The 15,009-nt window shown below is 48.0% G+C and overlaps 1 protein-coding gene across 3 annotated transcripts in view; it reads right to left on the reverse strand.

Annotated features, from left to right (window-relative positions):
- Positions 1 to 15,009, reverse strand: part of LOC144600467 (phosphatidylinositol 3,4,5-trisphosphate 5-phosphatase 2A-like) — a 220,950-nt gene that overhangs the window by 137,784 nt on the left and 68,157 nt on the right. The window lies entirely within an intron of this gene.

Consider the following 15,009-nt stretch of genomic DNA (forward strand, 5'->3'; position numbering starts at 1 on the left):
TTAATACTGACATGTTGTTCTAATGCAAGACAGTGCAAGTTGGTGAATGCAGGAACTAGAAGTAAACAAAACAATTCAGTCAATGAGTGAACAGAACAGCAGAGAACTGTGCGGAGTTATGGATGATCTCCAATGATGTCGGATGAATTACAGGAAGAATATGTGGGGCAGCCTGGAAAATCATTAGCCTGACTTATTTACGAGGAAGTTACCAGTACTCGAGGGTCTGAGCTATAGGGAGACTTGAGCAGGCTGGGATGAGGGGTGATCTTATAGAGGTGTACAAAACCATGAGAGGAATAGATTGGGTATTTTTCCTACAGTAGGGGAATCGAGAACCAGAGGGCATAGGTTTAAGGTGGGGGGGGGATAGGAATCTGAGGGTACATTTTTTACACAAAGAGTGGTGGGTGTATAGAACGGGCTGCTGGAGGAGCTCGGTAAGGCAGGTACTATCGCAACGTGTTATAAAACATCTAGACCGGAACATGGATAGGACAGGTTTAGAAAGATATGGGCCAAATGCAGCCAGATGGGACTAGTGTCGATGGGACATGTTAGTCATGCTGTGCGAAAGGGCCTGTTTCAATACTATATGACTCTATGACTAATAAAGGCATGGGTGAAGTGTGTGTGTTGGTAAATTTTACTAAGGTAAAAGTAAATAATATCAGGCTTGAAGAAGATGCATGATTCAAAACATCTTTAAAGATCAAGCAAGATGACAAGTCTGCTGCTGCTTCAAACAGCTTTCTGAAATGACGTAGAGTTGGTGTTTAGGGAAATGAGCTTGTGACATGAGCTGAAGATAATGAGATCAGACTTCCCCAAAATCCAGGACAGAGAGTTAGGGAAGACATAGTGTGGGCAGTACAGTGGTTCAGCCAATGGAGCTGTGACCTCACAGCACAAGAGGTCTGCCTTTGATCCTGACCTTCAGTGCTATCTCTGTGGGGTTTGCATGTACTTCCTGTAACACATGGGTTTCCTCCGGATCCTCCGGTTTCCTCCCACATCCCAACGAGGTTAATTGGCCTCTGTAAATTGCCCCTAGTGAGCAGAGATTAGGTGAGAAACTGGCATAACAGAACCAGTTATGAACAGAACTGAACAGAACCAGCAGGGATCAATGGTCAGCGTGGCCCCAGTGCGCCAAAAGGCTGTGTCCTTAAACTAAACTAAACTAAACTAAACTAAACTAAACTAAACTAAACAAAACGAAACTAACAAGTGTGGAGAGGTCATGTCAGTTTCTGATGAAGCATGAATAGGTCGTAAACAAACATATCTGATAGATTTCTGAGGAGAAAACAAAATGCTGGAGTAACTCAGCGGGACAGGCAGCATCTCGGGAGAGAAGGAATGATGGCGTTTCGGGTCGAGACCCTTCTTCAGACTGATGTCAGGGGCCTTGACATCAGTCTGAAGAAGGGTCTCGACCCGAAACGCCATCATTCCTTCTCTCCTGAGATGCTGCCTGACCCGCTGAGTTACTCCAGCATTTTGTGTCTACCTTCGATTTAAACCAGCATCTGCAGTTTTTTTTCTTACTGATAGATTTCTGAACTGTGTTGCCAATGGGTAGTATCAAATTTTCATAGGAACGGTCCTGAATGCGTTGAGGGAGTAACTGAAGTTCAAAGCTTCCTTGTACACTATCCCCTCACCATCCACACCAAATGCAGGTAACTGATCAGTCACTCAATAGTGAAAACTAGCTGTACAAAAATCATGTGTAAGAAGGAACTGCAGATGCTGGTTTAAACCGAAGATAGACACAAAAAGCTGGAGTAACTCAGCGGGACAGGCAGCATCTCTAGAGAGAAGGAACATCACCCATTCCTTCTCTCCAGAGATGCTGCCTGTCTCGCTGAGTTACTCCAGCTTTTTGTGTCCAAAAATCATGTCCTGTTTGGCCAATATAATAATCACTGAGCGTCAAAGATAATTCACAAAATCTTCTGGTCCCATTGATGCAACATAGTGATATCTAATTTCGTTCTGTTTGAAACCATCTGATAGTTGACTGTGAAATGAAACAAGGTGAAGTTTTATGGAGATCCAATTCATTTCTCTTGGTGATTGACCAAGGAATGGAACAAAGTTAGGGCTTAACATCCATAGGGTATAGAGATCCACCGCTGCGACAAGATGCAAACGTTTGTTGGCTTGATGCTTTCAGATCATGTATGCAGAGAGCGATAGTTAATATTACAGCAAGAAAACAGCTCATATGTCAGGAGTAGATTTCATGCTATGATGCCTTAAACTAGAAAAATCCACAAAGTTAATCGAAAATATTTTTGATTTTTTAAACTTCAAAAGGTGATCATTCATATATTGCTAATTTCCTTTCACACTCCATCTTCAGCTCACTCTTCAAGCAGTTGGAAATGTAAACATGTTTTGATTTTTCTAGTACTCTACATGTTTTGATTTTTCTAGTACTCTACATGTTTTGATTTTTCTAGTACTCTACATGTTTTGATTTTTCTAGTACTCTACATGTTTTGATTTTTCTAGTACTCTACATGTTTTGATTTTTCTAGTACTCTACAGCCCCTCCATGCAGTTTTCAATACTTTTCTTCCCTTGACAATATTATTTCCAATCAGAAAATATTTTATTTAATCTCCAGTGTTGTCCAATGAACCAGATTTGATAAAGAGAACTCGAGGTAAAGGAACCGCTTGGAGGTAGTGATAATAATATGATAAGTTTTAATCTGCAATTTGAGAAGGAGAAGATTAAATCGGAAGTGTCAGTGTTGCAGTTGAACAAAGGGGACTATGAAGGCATGAGAGAGGAGCTGGCCAAGGTTGACTGGAAAGGGATCCGAGCAGGAATGACGGTGGAACAGCAATGGCAGGAATTTCTGGGCATAATCCGGAAGACGCAGGATCATTTCATTCCAAAGAGGAAGAAAGATTCTAAGGGGAGTAGGAGGCAAACGTGGCTGACAAGGGAAGTTAGGGGTGGAATAAAACTAAAAGAAAAGATGTATAACACAGTAAAGAGTAGCCGGAAGCCAGGGGATTTGGAAACTTTCATAGGACAACAGAAGGTAACAAAACGGGAAATACGGGCTGAAAAGATGAAGTACGAGGGAAGCTGGCCAAGAATATAAAGAAGGAAAGTAAAAACTTCTTTAGATATGTTAAGAGAAAAAGGGTGGGAAAGTCAGATGTGACTTGAAGGCAGACATGGGTGAAATTATTATGGGTAACAAGGAAATGGCAGAAGAGTTGGACAGGTACTTGGGATCAGTCTTCACTAAGGACGACACAAACAATCTCCCGGATGTACTAGAGGACAGAGGATCTAGGGGGGTAGAGGAACTGAAAGAAATTTTCATTAGGCGAGAAATATTATTGGGTAGACTAACGGGACTGAAGGTTGATAAATCCCCTGGGCCTGATGGTCTGCATCCCAGGGTCCTCAGGGAGGTGGCGCTAGAAATATTGGACGCATTGGTGATCTTTTTCCAATGTTCAATAGATTCAGGATCAGTTCCTGTGGATTGGAGGATAGCTAATGTTATCCCACTTTTCAAGAAAGGAGCGAGAGAAAAAACAGGGAATTACAGACCAGTTAGCCTGACTTCGGTGGTGGGAAAGATGCTGGAGTCAATTATTAAAGAGGTAATAACGGTGCATTTGGATAGCAGTAAAAGGATAAGTACAAGTCAGCATGGATTTATGAAAGAGAAATCATGTTTGACTAATCTGGAATTTTTTGAGGATGTGACAAGTAAAATGGATGAAGGGGAGCCAGTAGATGTATCTAGACTTTCAGAAAGCCTTTGATAAGGTCCCACAAGGGAGAGTGGTGAGCAAAATTAGAGCACATGGTATTGGGGGTAGGGTGTTGACATGGATAGAAAATTGGTTGGCAGACAGGAAGCAAAGAGTAGGAGTAAACGGGTCCTTTTCAAAATGGCAGGCAGTGGCGAGTGGAGTGCTTGGTGTTGGGGCCGCAACTGTTTACCATATATATTAATGATTTGGACGAAGGAATTAGAAGCAACACTAGCAAGTTTGCAGATGACACAAAGCTGGGTGGCAGTGTGAACTGTGAAGAGGATGTTAGGAGGTTGCAGGGTGACCTGGATGGGTTGAATGAGTGGGCAGATGCATGGCAGATGCAGTATAATATAGATAAATGTGAGTCTGAGGAAGGGTCTTGACCCAAAACGTCACCCATTCCTTCTCTCCTGAGATGCTGCCTGACCTGCTGAGTTACTCCAGCATTTTGTGATACCTTAGATAAATGTGAGGTTATCCATTTTGGCGGCAAAAACAAGGAGGCAGATTATTATCTCAATGGTGTCAGGTTAGGTAAGGGGGAAGTGCAGCGAGACCTGGGTGTCCTTGTACACCAGTCACTGAAAGTTGGCGTGCAGGTACAGCAGGAAGTGAAGAAAGCTAATGGCATGTTGGCCTTCATAACAAGAGGATTTTAGTATAGGAGTAAAGAGGTTCTTCTGCAGTTGTATAGGTCCCTGGTAAGCCTACATCTGGAGAATTGTGTACAGTTTTGGTCTCCTAATTTGAGGAAAGACATCCTTGTAATTGAGGTAGTGCAGCGTAGGTTCACGAGATTGATCCCTGGGATGGCGGGACTGTCATATGAGGAAAGATTGAAAAGACTTGGCTGGCATTCACTGGAGTTTAGAAGGAGAGGGGATCTTATAGAAACATATAAAATTATAAAAGGACTGGACAAGCTCGATGCAGGAAAAATGTTCCCAATATTGGGCGAGTCCAGAACCAGGGGCCACAGTCTTAGAATAAAGGTTAGGCCATTTAAAACTAAGGTGAGAAGGAACTTTTTCCCCCAGAGAGTTGTAAATTTGTGGAATTCTCTGCCACAGAGGGCAGTGGAGGCCAAATCACTGGATGGATTTTAGAGAGAGTTAGATAGAGCTCTAGGGGCTAGTGGAATCAAGGGATATGAGGAGAAGGCAGGCACGGGTTATGGATTGTGGACGATCAGCCATGATCACAATGAATGGCGGTGCTGGCTCGAAGGGCTGAATGGCCTCCTCCTGCACCTATTTTCTATGTTTCTATGTTTCCTCCTGGTAAATGCTGGAGCAGAGAGACAAGCCATTGCTGCAATTTCACAAGAGCCTTTCCATTAACATGACATGGCAGAATACAGGTGCTCCCCGGCTTAACATGCTTCGACTTGCCATAGTTCGACTTTGCGATGGTGCAAATGGCAGCGACCCGTAGCGACCCGCCGCTCGCTTCCGGCCACGTGATCGCCTGTATTACAATGCTTTTCAACTTACAATATTTCTGGTTTCCGATGGGTTTCTCGGAACGGAACCCTATCGGAAGGTGAGGAGCGCCTGTATTAGATGAGACCAGGTCTGAAGAAGTGTCCCGACCCGAAATGCCACCCATTCCTTCTCTCCAGAGATGCTGCCTGCCCGCTGAGTTACTCCAGCACTTTGTGTCTATATTAGATGAGATCAACTCTTTGACCAATGTGCCCTCAATCACTTGGATTAAATTGATGAATAAAGTTGTGACTGTGCTATCTACTCCACTTCTGTTATTTCTATTTGTTTGACATCTGTAGAAATGAATTTTGCACAGCCATTGGTCAGGACAGGCACTAACTTACTGAGGATCAAGCATTAACCTCTACTCTGCAGCCTTATGGAACAAGATACAGCCATGGCCATCCCATAACCAATCTAATCTCTCGGCAAGAATTTTGTTTTCCAAATCCTCCTCATGGTATTTCATCATCAAATGAACTTTTCAAACTATCTGTAATAATCTTGTAACTCAGTTTATTTGTCATCACATGGGTTACTTTTTCCAGGCTTTCTCCTAACCCCAGCACTCATCGCACATCACCTCCAAAACTTAGCTACTGTCTACCATTCATGCATTTGCTTAATTCCCTTAGCAATTCATGCAGTGAATTGACTTTAATACCCTCATCTTTACTTTAAATCCATTCATAGCTTCTCTGCTCTAGCTGGGACATTTTCTTGTGATAGAATGCTAACTTCCACCCTCTATTCCTAAACTGTGGGAAGATCATTGCCTTCACTCCCTAGGTTACACCATCAGAACATTCAAACCAGCTCAGTAATACAGAGAAAATAGGTGCAGGAGGAGGCCATTTGGCCCTTTGAGCCAGCACCGCCATTCATTGTGATCATGGCTGATCATCCACAATCAGTAACCCGTGCCTGCCTTCTTCCCATATCCCTTGATTCCACTAGCCCCTAGAGCTCTATTTAACTCTCTTTTAAATTCATCTAGTGAATTGGCCTCCACTGCCCTCTGTGGCAGAGGACAACTTCACAATTACACAAATTCACAACTCTCTGGGTGAAAAAGTTTTTTCTCACCTCAGTTTTAAATGGCTTCACCTTTATTCTTAGACTGTGGCCCCTGGTTCTGGACTCCCCCAACATTGGGAACATTTTTCCTGCATCTAGCTTGTCGAGTCCAGTTATAATTTTATACGTTTCTATAAGATCCCCTCTCATCCGTCTAAATTCCAGTGAAGACAAGCCCAGTCTTTCAAATCTTTCCTCATGACAGTCCCGCCATCCCAGGGATTAACCTTGTGAACCTACGCTGCACTGCCTCAATAGGAAGGATGTCCTTCCTCAAATTAGGAGACCAAAACTGCACACAATACTCCAGATGTGGTCGCACTAGGGCCCTGTACAATTGCAGAAGGACCTCTTTACTCTTATACCAAATCCTCTCGTTATGAAGGCCAGTGAAACTTTCTTCACTGCCTGCTGTACCTGCATGCTTACTTGTTTACACTATTAATCATCAACAAAGCAATGAAATATGTCACTGCAGTTACCCACCAAGACTACTCAATCAACAACCTCTACCAAGAAACATAAAAGCAGGAGGTGCATGTGAATGGCACATTATTTGGTTTATTTATTTAGTGTTGATCTTTGCAGGAATGAAAGGGGATGTACATGAAGCAAGAGTCAAGAGTCGAGTGTTTTAGTGCCATATGTCCCAAGCAGAACAACTTACATCAACAGCATCAATCAACAATTGCATAAAAGATATCTGTTATTACAAAACTACTTGTGTCAGGAAAACACATGAAAGTATCTATACACTTGAAATGGCTCGATTGTAATCATGTATTGTCTTTCCACTGACTGGATAGAACGCAACAAAAGCTTTTCACTGTACCTCGGTACTCTTAACAATAATAAACTAAACTCAACTCAATTTAATCCGAGTCCTCTGGGCCCAGAAAGCACAGTCACAATTTTCAAATATAAACAGGTCTTCCCTCAGTTTCAGTTTGTTTTCAAAAGCCTGCTTGAGATCGCAGTTTCAATTTTACTGAACAGTTTAAACGCAATTTCCGCTGTCTAAAGAAACCGGCACAGGCCGTTCTTATTGGGCCAGGGTGTTTTAAATTTTCCGTTAAGGCAATTTCCTAAAACAAATAGTTTTCTGATTGTGTATACCTTTCATCCACTTATTTATGGGTGCTATTTATTTGGAGGCACCACACGCCTTCATTTTTGCAAAGTTCAATGCTTATTTTTCTGTTAAATCCTGTAAGTAGATAAGATGCACTATTAGCATTTCCTATTTGCTCTTGAAGGAAGTTGATCCCACACCCAGCTACTATTCTGCACATGGCTATGAATTATCAAACTTTGGGTGGAAATGGATCGTTGAAGTGGTTGCATGTTTACTACCGAGAAACAAAAACTGTTAGTTTACTTTTAATTCAGAAATACAGCAGGAAATCAGGCCTTTCAGCCCATCGAGTCCACGCTGACCACACTGGTTCTATGTTGTCCCACTATCTCATCCACTCCTTACACACTCGGGATATTTACAGACACCAATTAACTTACAAATTCTCACTTCTTTGAGATGTGCGAGGAAACCGGAGCATCTGGAGGAAACCCACACTGTCACAGGGTGAATGTGCAAACTCCACACAGGCAGCACCCGTAGTCGGGATCGGACGTGGGTGTCTGGCACTGGCTGTGAGGATTTGATTACTTTCGAAGGATTTGTTTGTCGAGGACAAACGAAAGCAGTCAGAATTTGCTTTTTGGAGTTCTGTCGGAAAGCAGAGACTCTCTTTGTTGAAAGAGTCCTCTAATTAGGGAGGATTTGTTCGTGTTTCTGAAAGTCGTAGGAGCAGCAGTGGCTGGCGGAAGGTCACGTTACACTTGAACTGGTGGGAGCTGAGTTTGTGGTCTGTAGCATCGGAAAGCTCCCTCCCTCACCAACTTTGCCCGGTCCAGGTGTGCCGGGTAAGTACGGCAACAGTGCATTGGATTTTCGTTGAAGCCGGGGAGGCGACCGAGACCTGGGGAAGAAGCCACCGGAAGCTCCATTTTTTCTACTACGGGAGGATTGGCACGGACTTTTCCCTATCTTATCAGGAGACTGCTTCTGTTGCTTTGCCAGGAAAGCCTTCACAAGACTTTAAACTGCTGCAAATGCATGGAGGTGCAGCAATAACAGAAAGACTGCTTTGACTTATAAAATACTGAGACATTTTGTTTTGTTTCCATGCCCTAAAGATGGCGGCCCCCTCAGAGTTATGCATCTGCCGTACGGTCGGCAGTCTCCGTGACTGAGGGCCATGAGTCGTTGGGGCGTATACACGGGGTGAAAGTGACCTTGCAGGGCAACATTACCTTCAAGGCTGTGCTAACCGCGCTGGGGGAGATTGTTGGCAAGAAGGCCATAATCGCAGGCGCGGTGGTCAGTGGGAAGGCTGTTGTCATCCTAAAGACTGAGCAGTCGGTGGCTACCGCACTGGAAAGGGGGATCACGGTGGCTGGGATTTACATGGTGGTGGACCCATGGGGACGGCCCGTGCTGCCGGTCATGCTGTCCCACGTTCCCCCTTATGTTCCGGACGTGCTCCTGCTCCCACATGTAACTAAGCTGGGGGAGGTGCGGTCTGGGCCCACCAAACTGTTGCATAGGTTGGATGATCCCGAGATGCAGCATGTATTAACGTTCAATCGCCGCGTGTACATACAGCTGGCACAGGGGATTGATATGGAGGGGAGTTTTGAGGTTGAATGGGAAGGATTCTGCTATCGCGTGTTTTGGAACACGGGCCAAGCACGCTGCCATGCATGCAAAGAAGTGGGGCATTTCCGCAGGAATTGTCCCAGGACCCGGGCTGCCAGCTCTACCAAGGTGGCCCAGGAAGGCAGTGCTGGCCCATCTGGGGCTGCTGGTTCTACCACGGTGGCCCGTGATGACTTTGTTCCCTTGCCCCCAACCCCCATTCCCCCACCACCCCCATGTCCCGTACCTGTGGCGGAGGATGCCGGTGGAGTGTGGGGGGTGGATGAGGGGCACTGGGAGAGTCAGGAGAGGATGAAAGCTAAAAATAATAAGAAGAACATTCAAGCGGGACGCCAGGCAGAAGGTCACCTTAATGAGGGTCCCCCGGCAGTAGATATTATCGAGTTCACCTCTGAGCCTAGCCCAGGGAAGCCTGAGGACCCTAAGGGTCTGAAGGCTGGAGAGGTTGAGCAGGTAGATGGCGGGACTTTCTGGGTGACGGTGCTGGGGCGGGTGCCCTGGGTGCGAAGGAGGACAGGGTCGTTTCGGATCGTGTCCTCTGGTCGGACTCTAGACAAGCCCGCTGACTGCCCGCCCCAGAGACTTCCTCCGACATCACTGCCCCCAATCCGGTTACAGAGGGCGGTGGGGGTATGCGGGAGCCTGGCCATTTACCAGGCAGCTTGCCACAGTTAGAGGTACCGGTACCTGCCCCCGTCACTGATCCTGGGGGTGGGATGGTGACGGAGGAGGGACCGGGTGATGTGGCCGACCCGCCCACCTCACAGGGAGGGGTGAGCGAGGCGGCTGGGAGTCAGAACTATCCAGACTCGGGCTCAGACATTGAGTGGGAGGAGGAGGGGGACGTGGAGTCCAGCGACAGTGAGTTGATGGACTGTCCCACCTGCAGCCCCGTGTCTCGGCTCGTTGATATCTGGGAACTCCGGAAGTTTCTGAGGGACAGCAGAGGGAAGAGGAATAAGGCAGATCTGGCTGTTGACCGCTGGTCGGACCTGACGGTACCCTTGCAGTCCATTGATGCCATCCTTCAGGGGGAGGAGAACGAGGCAGGTTTATTGAAAAATGAGCGGCACCAGCTCCAAGAGCTTTCTAAGTCCCTAAAGAAAGGGCAGAGGGCTCGGGGAGGCTACATTCCTTCACGGGGGGCTGGTAAAAGTTCTTGTGCGCATTCAAAATGAAGCTCACTATAGTATGTGAGGTCGCGAGTCCAGATGTTGCACGATCTGGACCGCGCCTCCCCCTTTTTCTTCTCCCTGGAAAAGTGCCGAGGTGCCCGCAGGCAGTTTGTCGAGTTGCTTGCGGACGATGGCTCCTCCGTCACGAATCCGGAGAGGATCGGTGCCTCAGTTAGGTCATTCTATGACACTCTGTTCTCCGAGGGTACATCTAGTGGGGAGGCACAAGGGGTGCTGTGGGAGGGCTTACCCATAGTGTGCAAAGAGGTGGCCGAGCGCCTCGATGATCCCCTAACTCTGGAGGAGTTGACTGGTGCCCTGCACCAGCTCAGTAGGGGCAAGTCTCCGGGGCTGGATGGGCTGACTGTGGAGTTTCTTCGAGCCTTCTGGGGTGTCCTGGGGGGCGACTATGTGAAGGTGTTGGGGGAGAGCCTGGCGACCGGGGAGATGCCCTTCTCGTGGCGCAGGGCAGTCGTCGTCCTGCTGCCCAAGAAGGGCGATCTCCGCCTCTTGAAGAACTGGCGCCCTGTCTCTCTTCTCAGTACGGGTTACAAAGTCTTTGCACGGGCATTGGCCAATCGCCTGGGGCCCGTGCTGTCCCATGTGATCCACCCTGACCAGTCCTACACAGTCCCGGGCCGGTCCATCCAGGACAATATCCATCTGGTCCGGGACCTGATCCATCTGTGCCAGAGGGCTGGTCAGTCAGTTGCCTTTCTCTCCCTTGACCAGGAGAAGGCGTTTGACCGGGTGGGACATGACTACCTTCTCGGGACTCTGCGGGCGTTTGGATTCGGACCGCATTTCGTGGCCCGGGTCCGGCCCCTATACGCTGCTGCAGAGTGCCTGGTCAAGGTCAATGGCTCTTTGTTGGCTCCCATTCACTTTGGGAGGGGGGTTCGTCAGGGATGCCCCATGTCCGGCCAGCTTTATTCCCTCTGTGTGGAGCCATTCCTGTGCCTCCTACGGAGGCGGCTGGCAGGTTTGGCTTTGCCGGGGCCGGGGGTGGAGGTGGTTCTCTCGGCCTACGCCGACGATGTGCTACTAATGTTCACCGACCCGGTTGACCTGCGGAGGATGCGTGAGTGCCAGCGGGTGTTCTCAGCCGCATCCTCCGCCAGGATCAACTGGGGGAAGTGTGCTGGGCTCTTGGTGGGTCAGTGGCAGGTGGACTCCCTGACGGAGGAGATGGCAGTTTTTGCGTGGAGCACCACGCACATCCTCTATCTGGGGATCTACCTGAGTCCCACTGAGGGGGCTTGACCGGCGAATTGGCAGGAGCTGGAGGCGAAGGTGGTCGCCCGTCTGGGGCGCTGGTCAGGCCTCCTTGGTGTGTTATCATATCGGGGTAGGGCTTTGGTCATAAACCAGCTGGTGGCCTCTCTGCTGTGGTACCGGCTGGCCACACTGGTCCCGTCCTCTCGTTTCATCGCCATGATACAGAGGAGGTTAGTTAACTTCTTCTGGGGTGAGAGGAACCACTGGGTCTCTGCTGGGGTTCTGAGTCTCCCGTTGGAGGAGGGCGGTCAGGCGCTGTTCTGTGTCCGCACTCAGGTGGCAGCCCTCCGACTCAGGACCCTGCGGAGGTACGTGTACTCCGAGTGCCCTCCCAGATGGCACTCGCTGGCCACGTACTTTTTCTGCCGGGGACGCTGCCTCCAGGAGGGATCACGGCTCCCGGTAGCGGGCATGAGTCAGCGCGCTAGGCGGGAGTTGCCTGGTTTTTACCGTGATCTCCTGAGAGCCAGGAATTTGGTCACCTTCAGCCAGGGCGCTGCTCCTCAGGGGGAGGGGGGTGCTGTGGTTGTGAGGGGGGCCGGTCCTCACCCTGTCACGGTGGGTGTCGAGGAGAGGCGTGTGCGTGGAGCGATTCCGACCGGGCTTACCCCCGCTCCGTCGGAATTGCTCATCGGGCCCACGGCCCGGGTCCCTTCCCGAGAGCCGGCCCCACGCAATATGAGCCGCCTTTCCCAGATGCCCAGCGTGCCGTTCCGTGACGCGGAGAGGTGCGTCTTGTACAGGCTGCTCCTGCACACTCTCTACTTCCTCGCTCTCGTCTTCCGTCCAGACATGCCCTGGCGGTCCGTGTTACCACCTGACGGCGGGAGCGGTCCCCAGTAGAGGTCTCTCTATAAGGGGGTCCTCCCGCTTTACATCGGGGACCTGGGGTGGAGAGTGTTGCATAAGGCTATAGCCTGTAACAGGTACTTGAGCCGGTTCACGGTCTCGTCTGCCGCCTGTCGCTTCTGCGGTGAGGAGGAGACCGTGTATCATTTGTATACAGAATGCGTGAGGTTACAGCCCCTGTTCCAGTATCTGAAGGGGCTGCTCCTCAAGTTCTGGCTCCATTTTAGCCCTACGCTTTTAATTTTTGGGCACCCGGTACAGAGGGGGGAGGGTCAGGAGGGAGGAGGGGGTCTCCCTGTCGGTCTGCTCCTGGGCCTGGCCAAGATGGCCATCCGCGGGTCCAGGCAGCAGGCAGTCGATGGCCTCACAGAGGTCGGCTGCCTACCCCTGTTCCGGGCTTACGTCCGTGCGCGCGGTGTCCCTGGAGAGGGAACATGCACACGTGGTGTCCACGGGGACTCTGGAGGCCTTCCGGGAACGCTGGTCGCCGCGGGGGGTTGAATGTATTGTTGACAGAGATGGCGGGATTTTAATGTGATAATTGTTTATTTTGTAAACTGCCGATACAGGCGGCTTTTGTTTGATCACATTTTGCTTAGTATGTTTGTATGTTTTCTTTGGAATAAAACTTTTATATTAAAAAAAAACAAAAAAAAAAAACATTGGGAAATTTTTTCCTGCATCTAGCTTGTCCAGTCCTTTTATAATTGTATACGTTTCTATAAGACCCCCTCTCATCCGTCTAAATTCCAGTGAATCATCTTGTAATCATCTTGTGCACCTCATTCAGGTGATCCTCAGCCTCCTATGGTCTCAAGAAAAAAGTCCCAACCTATTTAACCTCTCCAGCCGGACTCAAGCCGGAAAGCCCAGGCAACATCCTGGTGAAGATAGACACAAAAAGCTGGAGTAACTCACCGGGTCAGACAGCATAACTGGAGAAAAGGAATAGGTGACGTTTTAATCATCCCTCTGAAGAAGGGTCTCGACCCGAAACATCACCTATTCCTTTTCTCTAGAGATGCTGTATGACCCGCTGCGTTACTCCAACTGTTTGTGTCTATCTTTGGGTTAAACCAGCATCTGCAGTTCCTTGCTGAATCTTCGTTTCACGCTTTCCATTTTAAATGTCTAAATTTCATGCCTGTTTTGTGGTTTCCATTTTGGTGTTAGTGTGGCGCGTCGAGAGAGGCCCGAAATAAAGGCAAGGAGCCGGGTATTTTGGGGCGTTTGATTTATTACTCAGTTACCAGACGGGTCGAGTCTGCTGGGATAGCTTCGTGCCCAAAACCTTGTCCTTATATACCTAGTCCAGGACCGCCCCCCTGGACTGGTCCATTCCCGTGCCGAGGGGTCGGTAGTGGTATGGTATGGCCCGACCCTTGGGAGTCGCCACATTAGTGCTATTCACAACACCCATGTAGCACACGGGGAATGCCAAACGTTCAACTCCCAAACAAGAGTTTCCCAAATGTAGCTGGAAATCTACAGCAAAAACCCTTGTGAACTCTCAACTCATGCCTCAAACAGATGGACACACCAAGTAAATCAATTGTTAGACAATCCATTTCAGTTTTAACCATATTTATTTGAATTCTAAATTACTTATTTTAGTTTAGTTTAGTTTAGAGATACAGCGCAGAAACAGGCCCTTTCGGCCCACCGGGTCTAGGCTGACCAGTGATCCCCGCACATTAACACTATCCTACACCCACTAGGGATATTTTTTACATTTACCAAGCCAATTAACCTCCAAACCTGTACGTCGTTGGAGTGTAGGAGGAAACCGAAGATCTCGGAGAAAACCCACGCAGGTCACGGGAGAACGTACAAACTCCGTACAGACAGCACCCGTAGTCGGGATGGAACCCGGGTCTCCGGCGCAGCATTCGCTGTAAGGCAGCAACTCTACCGCTGTGTTACCGTGACCGCCCTGCTTAGTTCTTCTTATTACATTCCATTATCACATTACTAATGCCAGTCTAGGTGTTCCTATTTCAATAATAATTTTCAATTTTTAATAATAATCATTTTCAACAATAATTTAACTATCAATTAGGCACGACCAATTAGGCAGGTGGTATTGCAACATTTAAGAAACATTTAGACTGTACATAGATATGACAGGTTTAGAGGGATATGAGCCAAATCCAGGCAAGTGGGACTGGTGTAGATGGGACATGTTGGCTGGTGTGGGCAAGTTGGCCGAAGGGCCTGTTTCTACACTGTAAGAATCTATGGCTCTAACAATGGAAAAGGAAAAGGAATTCAGGACTGAACAATGGACTGGAGAGCCACTGAGCTCACACCTGGGTAGAAAAGAACAGGGTCAGATGTGAAGATCTGTAGGTGCTTATGTTAGTTGGTATATTATCTACTTTATTGATCTGAACATTAGTGGCAACAGCCTAGAGTCAGGGGATGTACATTGAGATATTCAGAAAATTATGCATGCATATTTATCCAAAAAAGGAGCTGGATATATATTTGGAGAAATAAAAATGACACAATAGTAAAGGAAGAGTATGAGACAGACTCATTGAAAAGCGAGACATCGTCTCCATATCATTCCGTATCTAGCAATTTATATGGTCAGTGGAGTAGATTTGGAACTCCCCTCT

The sequence above is a fragment of the Rhinoraja longicauda genome, chromosome 15 (genome assembly GCF_053455715.1).
Source record: "Rhinoraja longicauda isolate Sanriku21f chromosome 15, sRhiLon1.1, whole genome shotgun sequence".
Taxonomy (NCBI): Eukaryota; Metazoa; Chordata; class Chondrichthyes; order Rajiformes; family Arhynchobatidae; genus Rhinoraja; species Rhinoraja longicauda.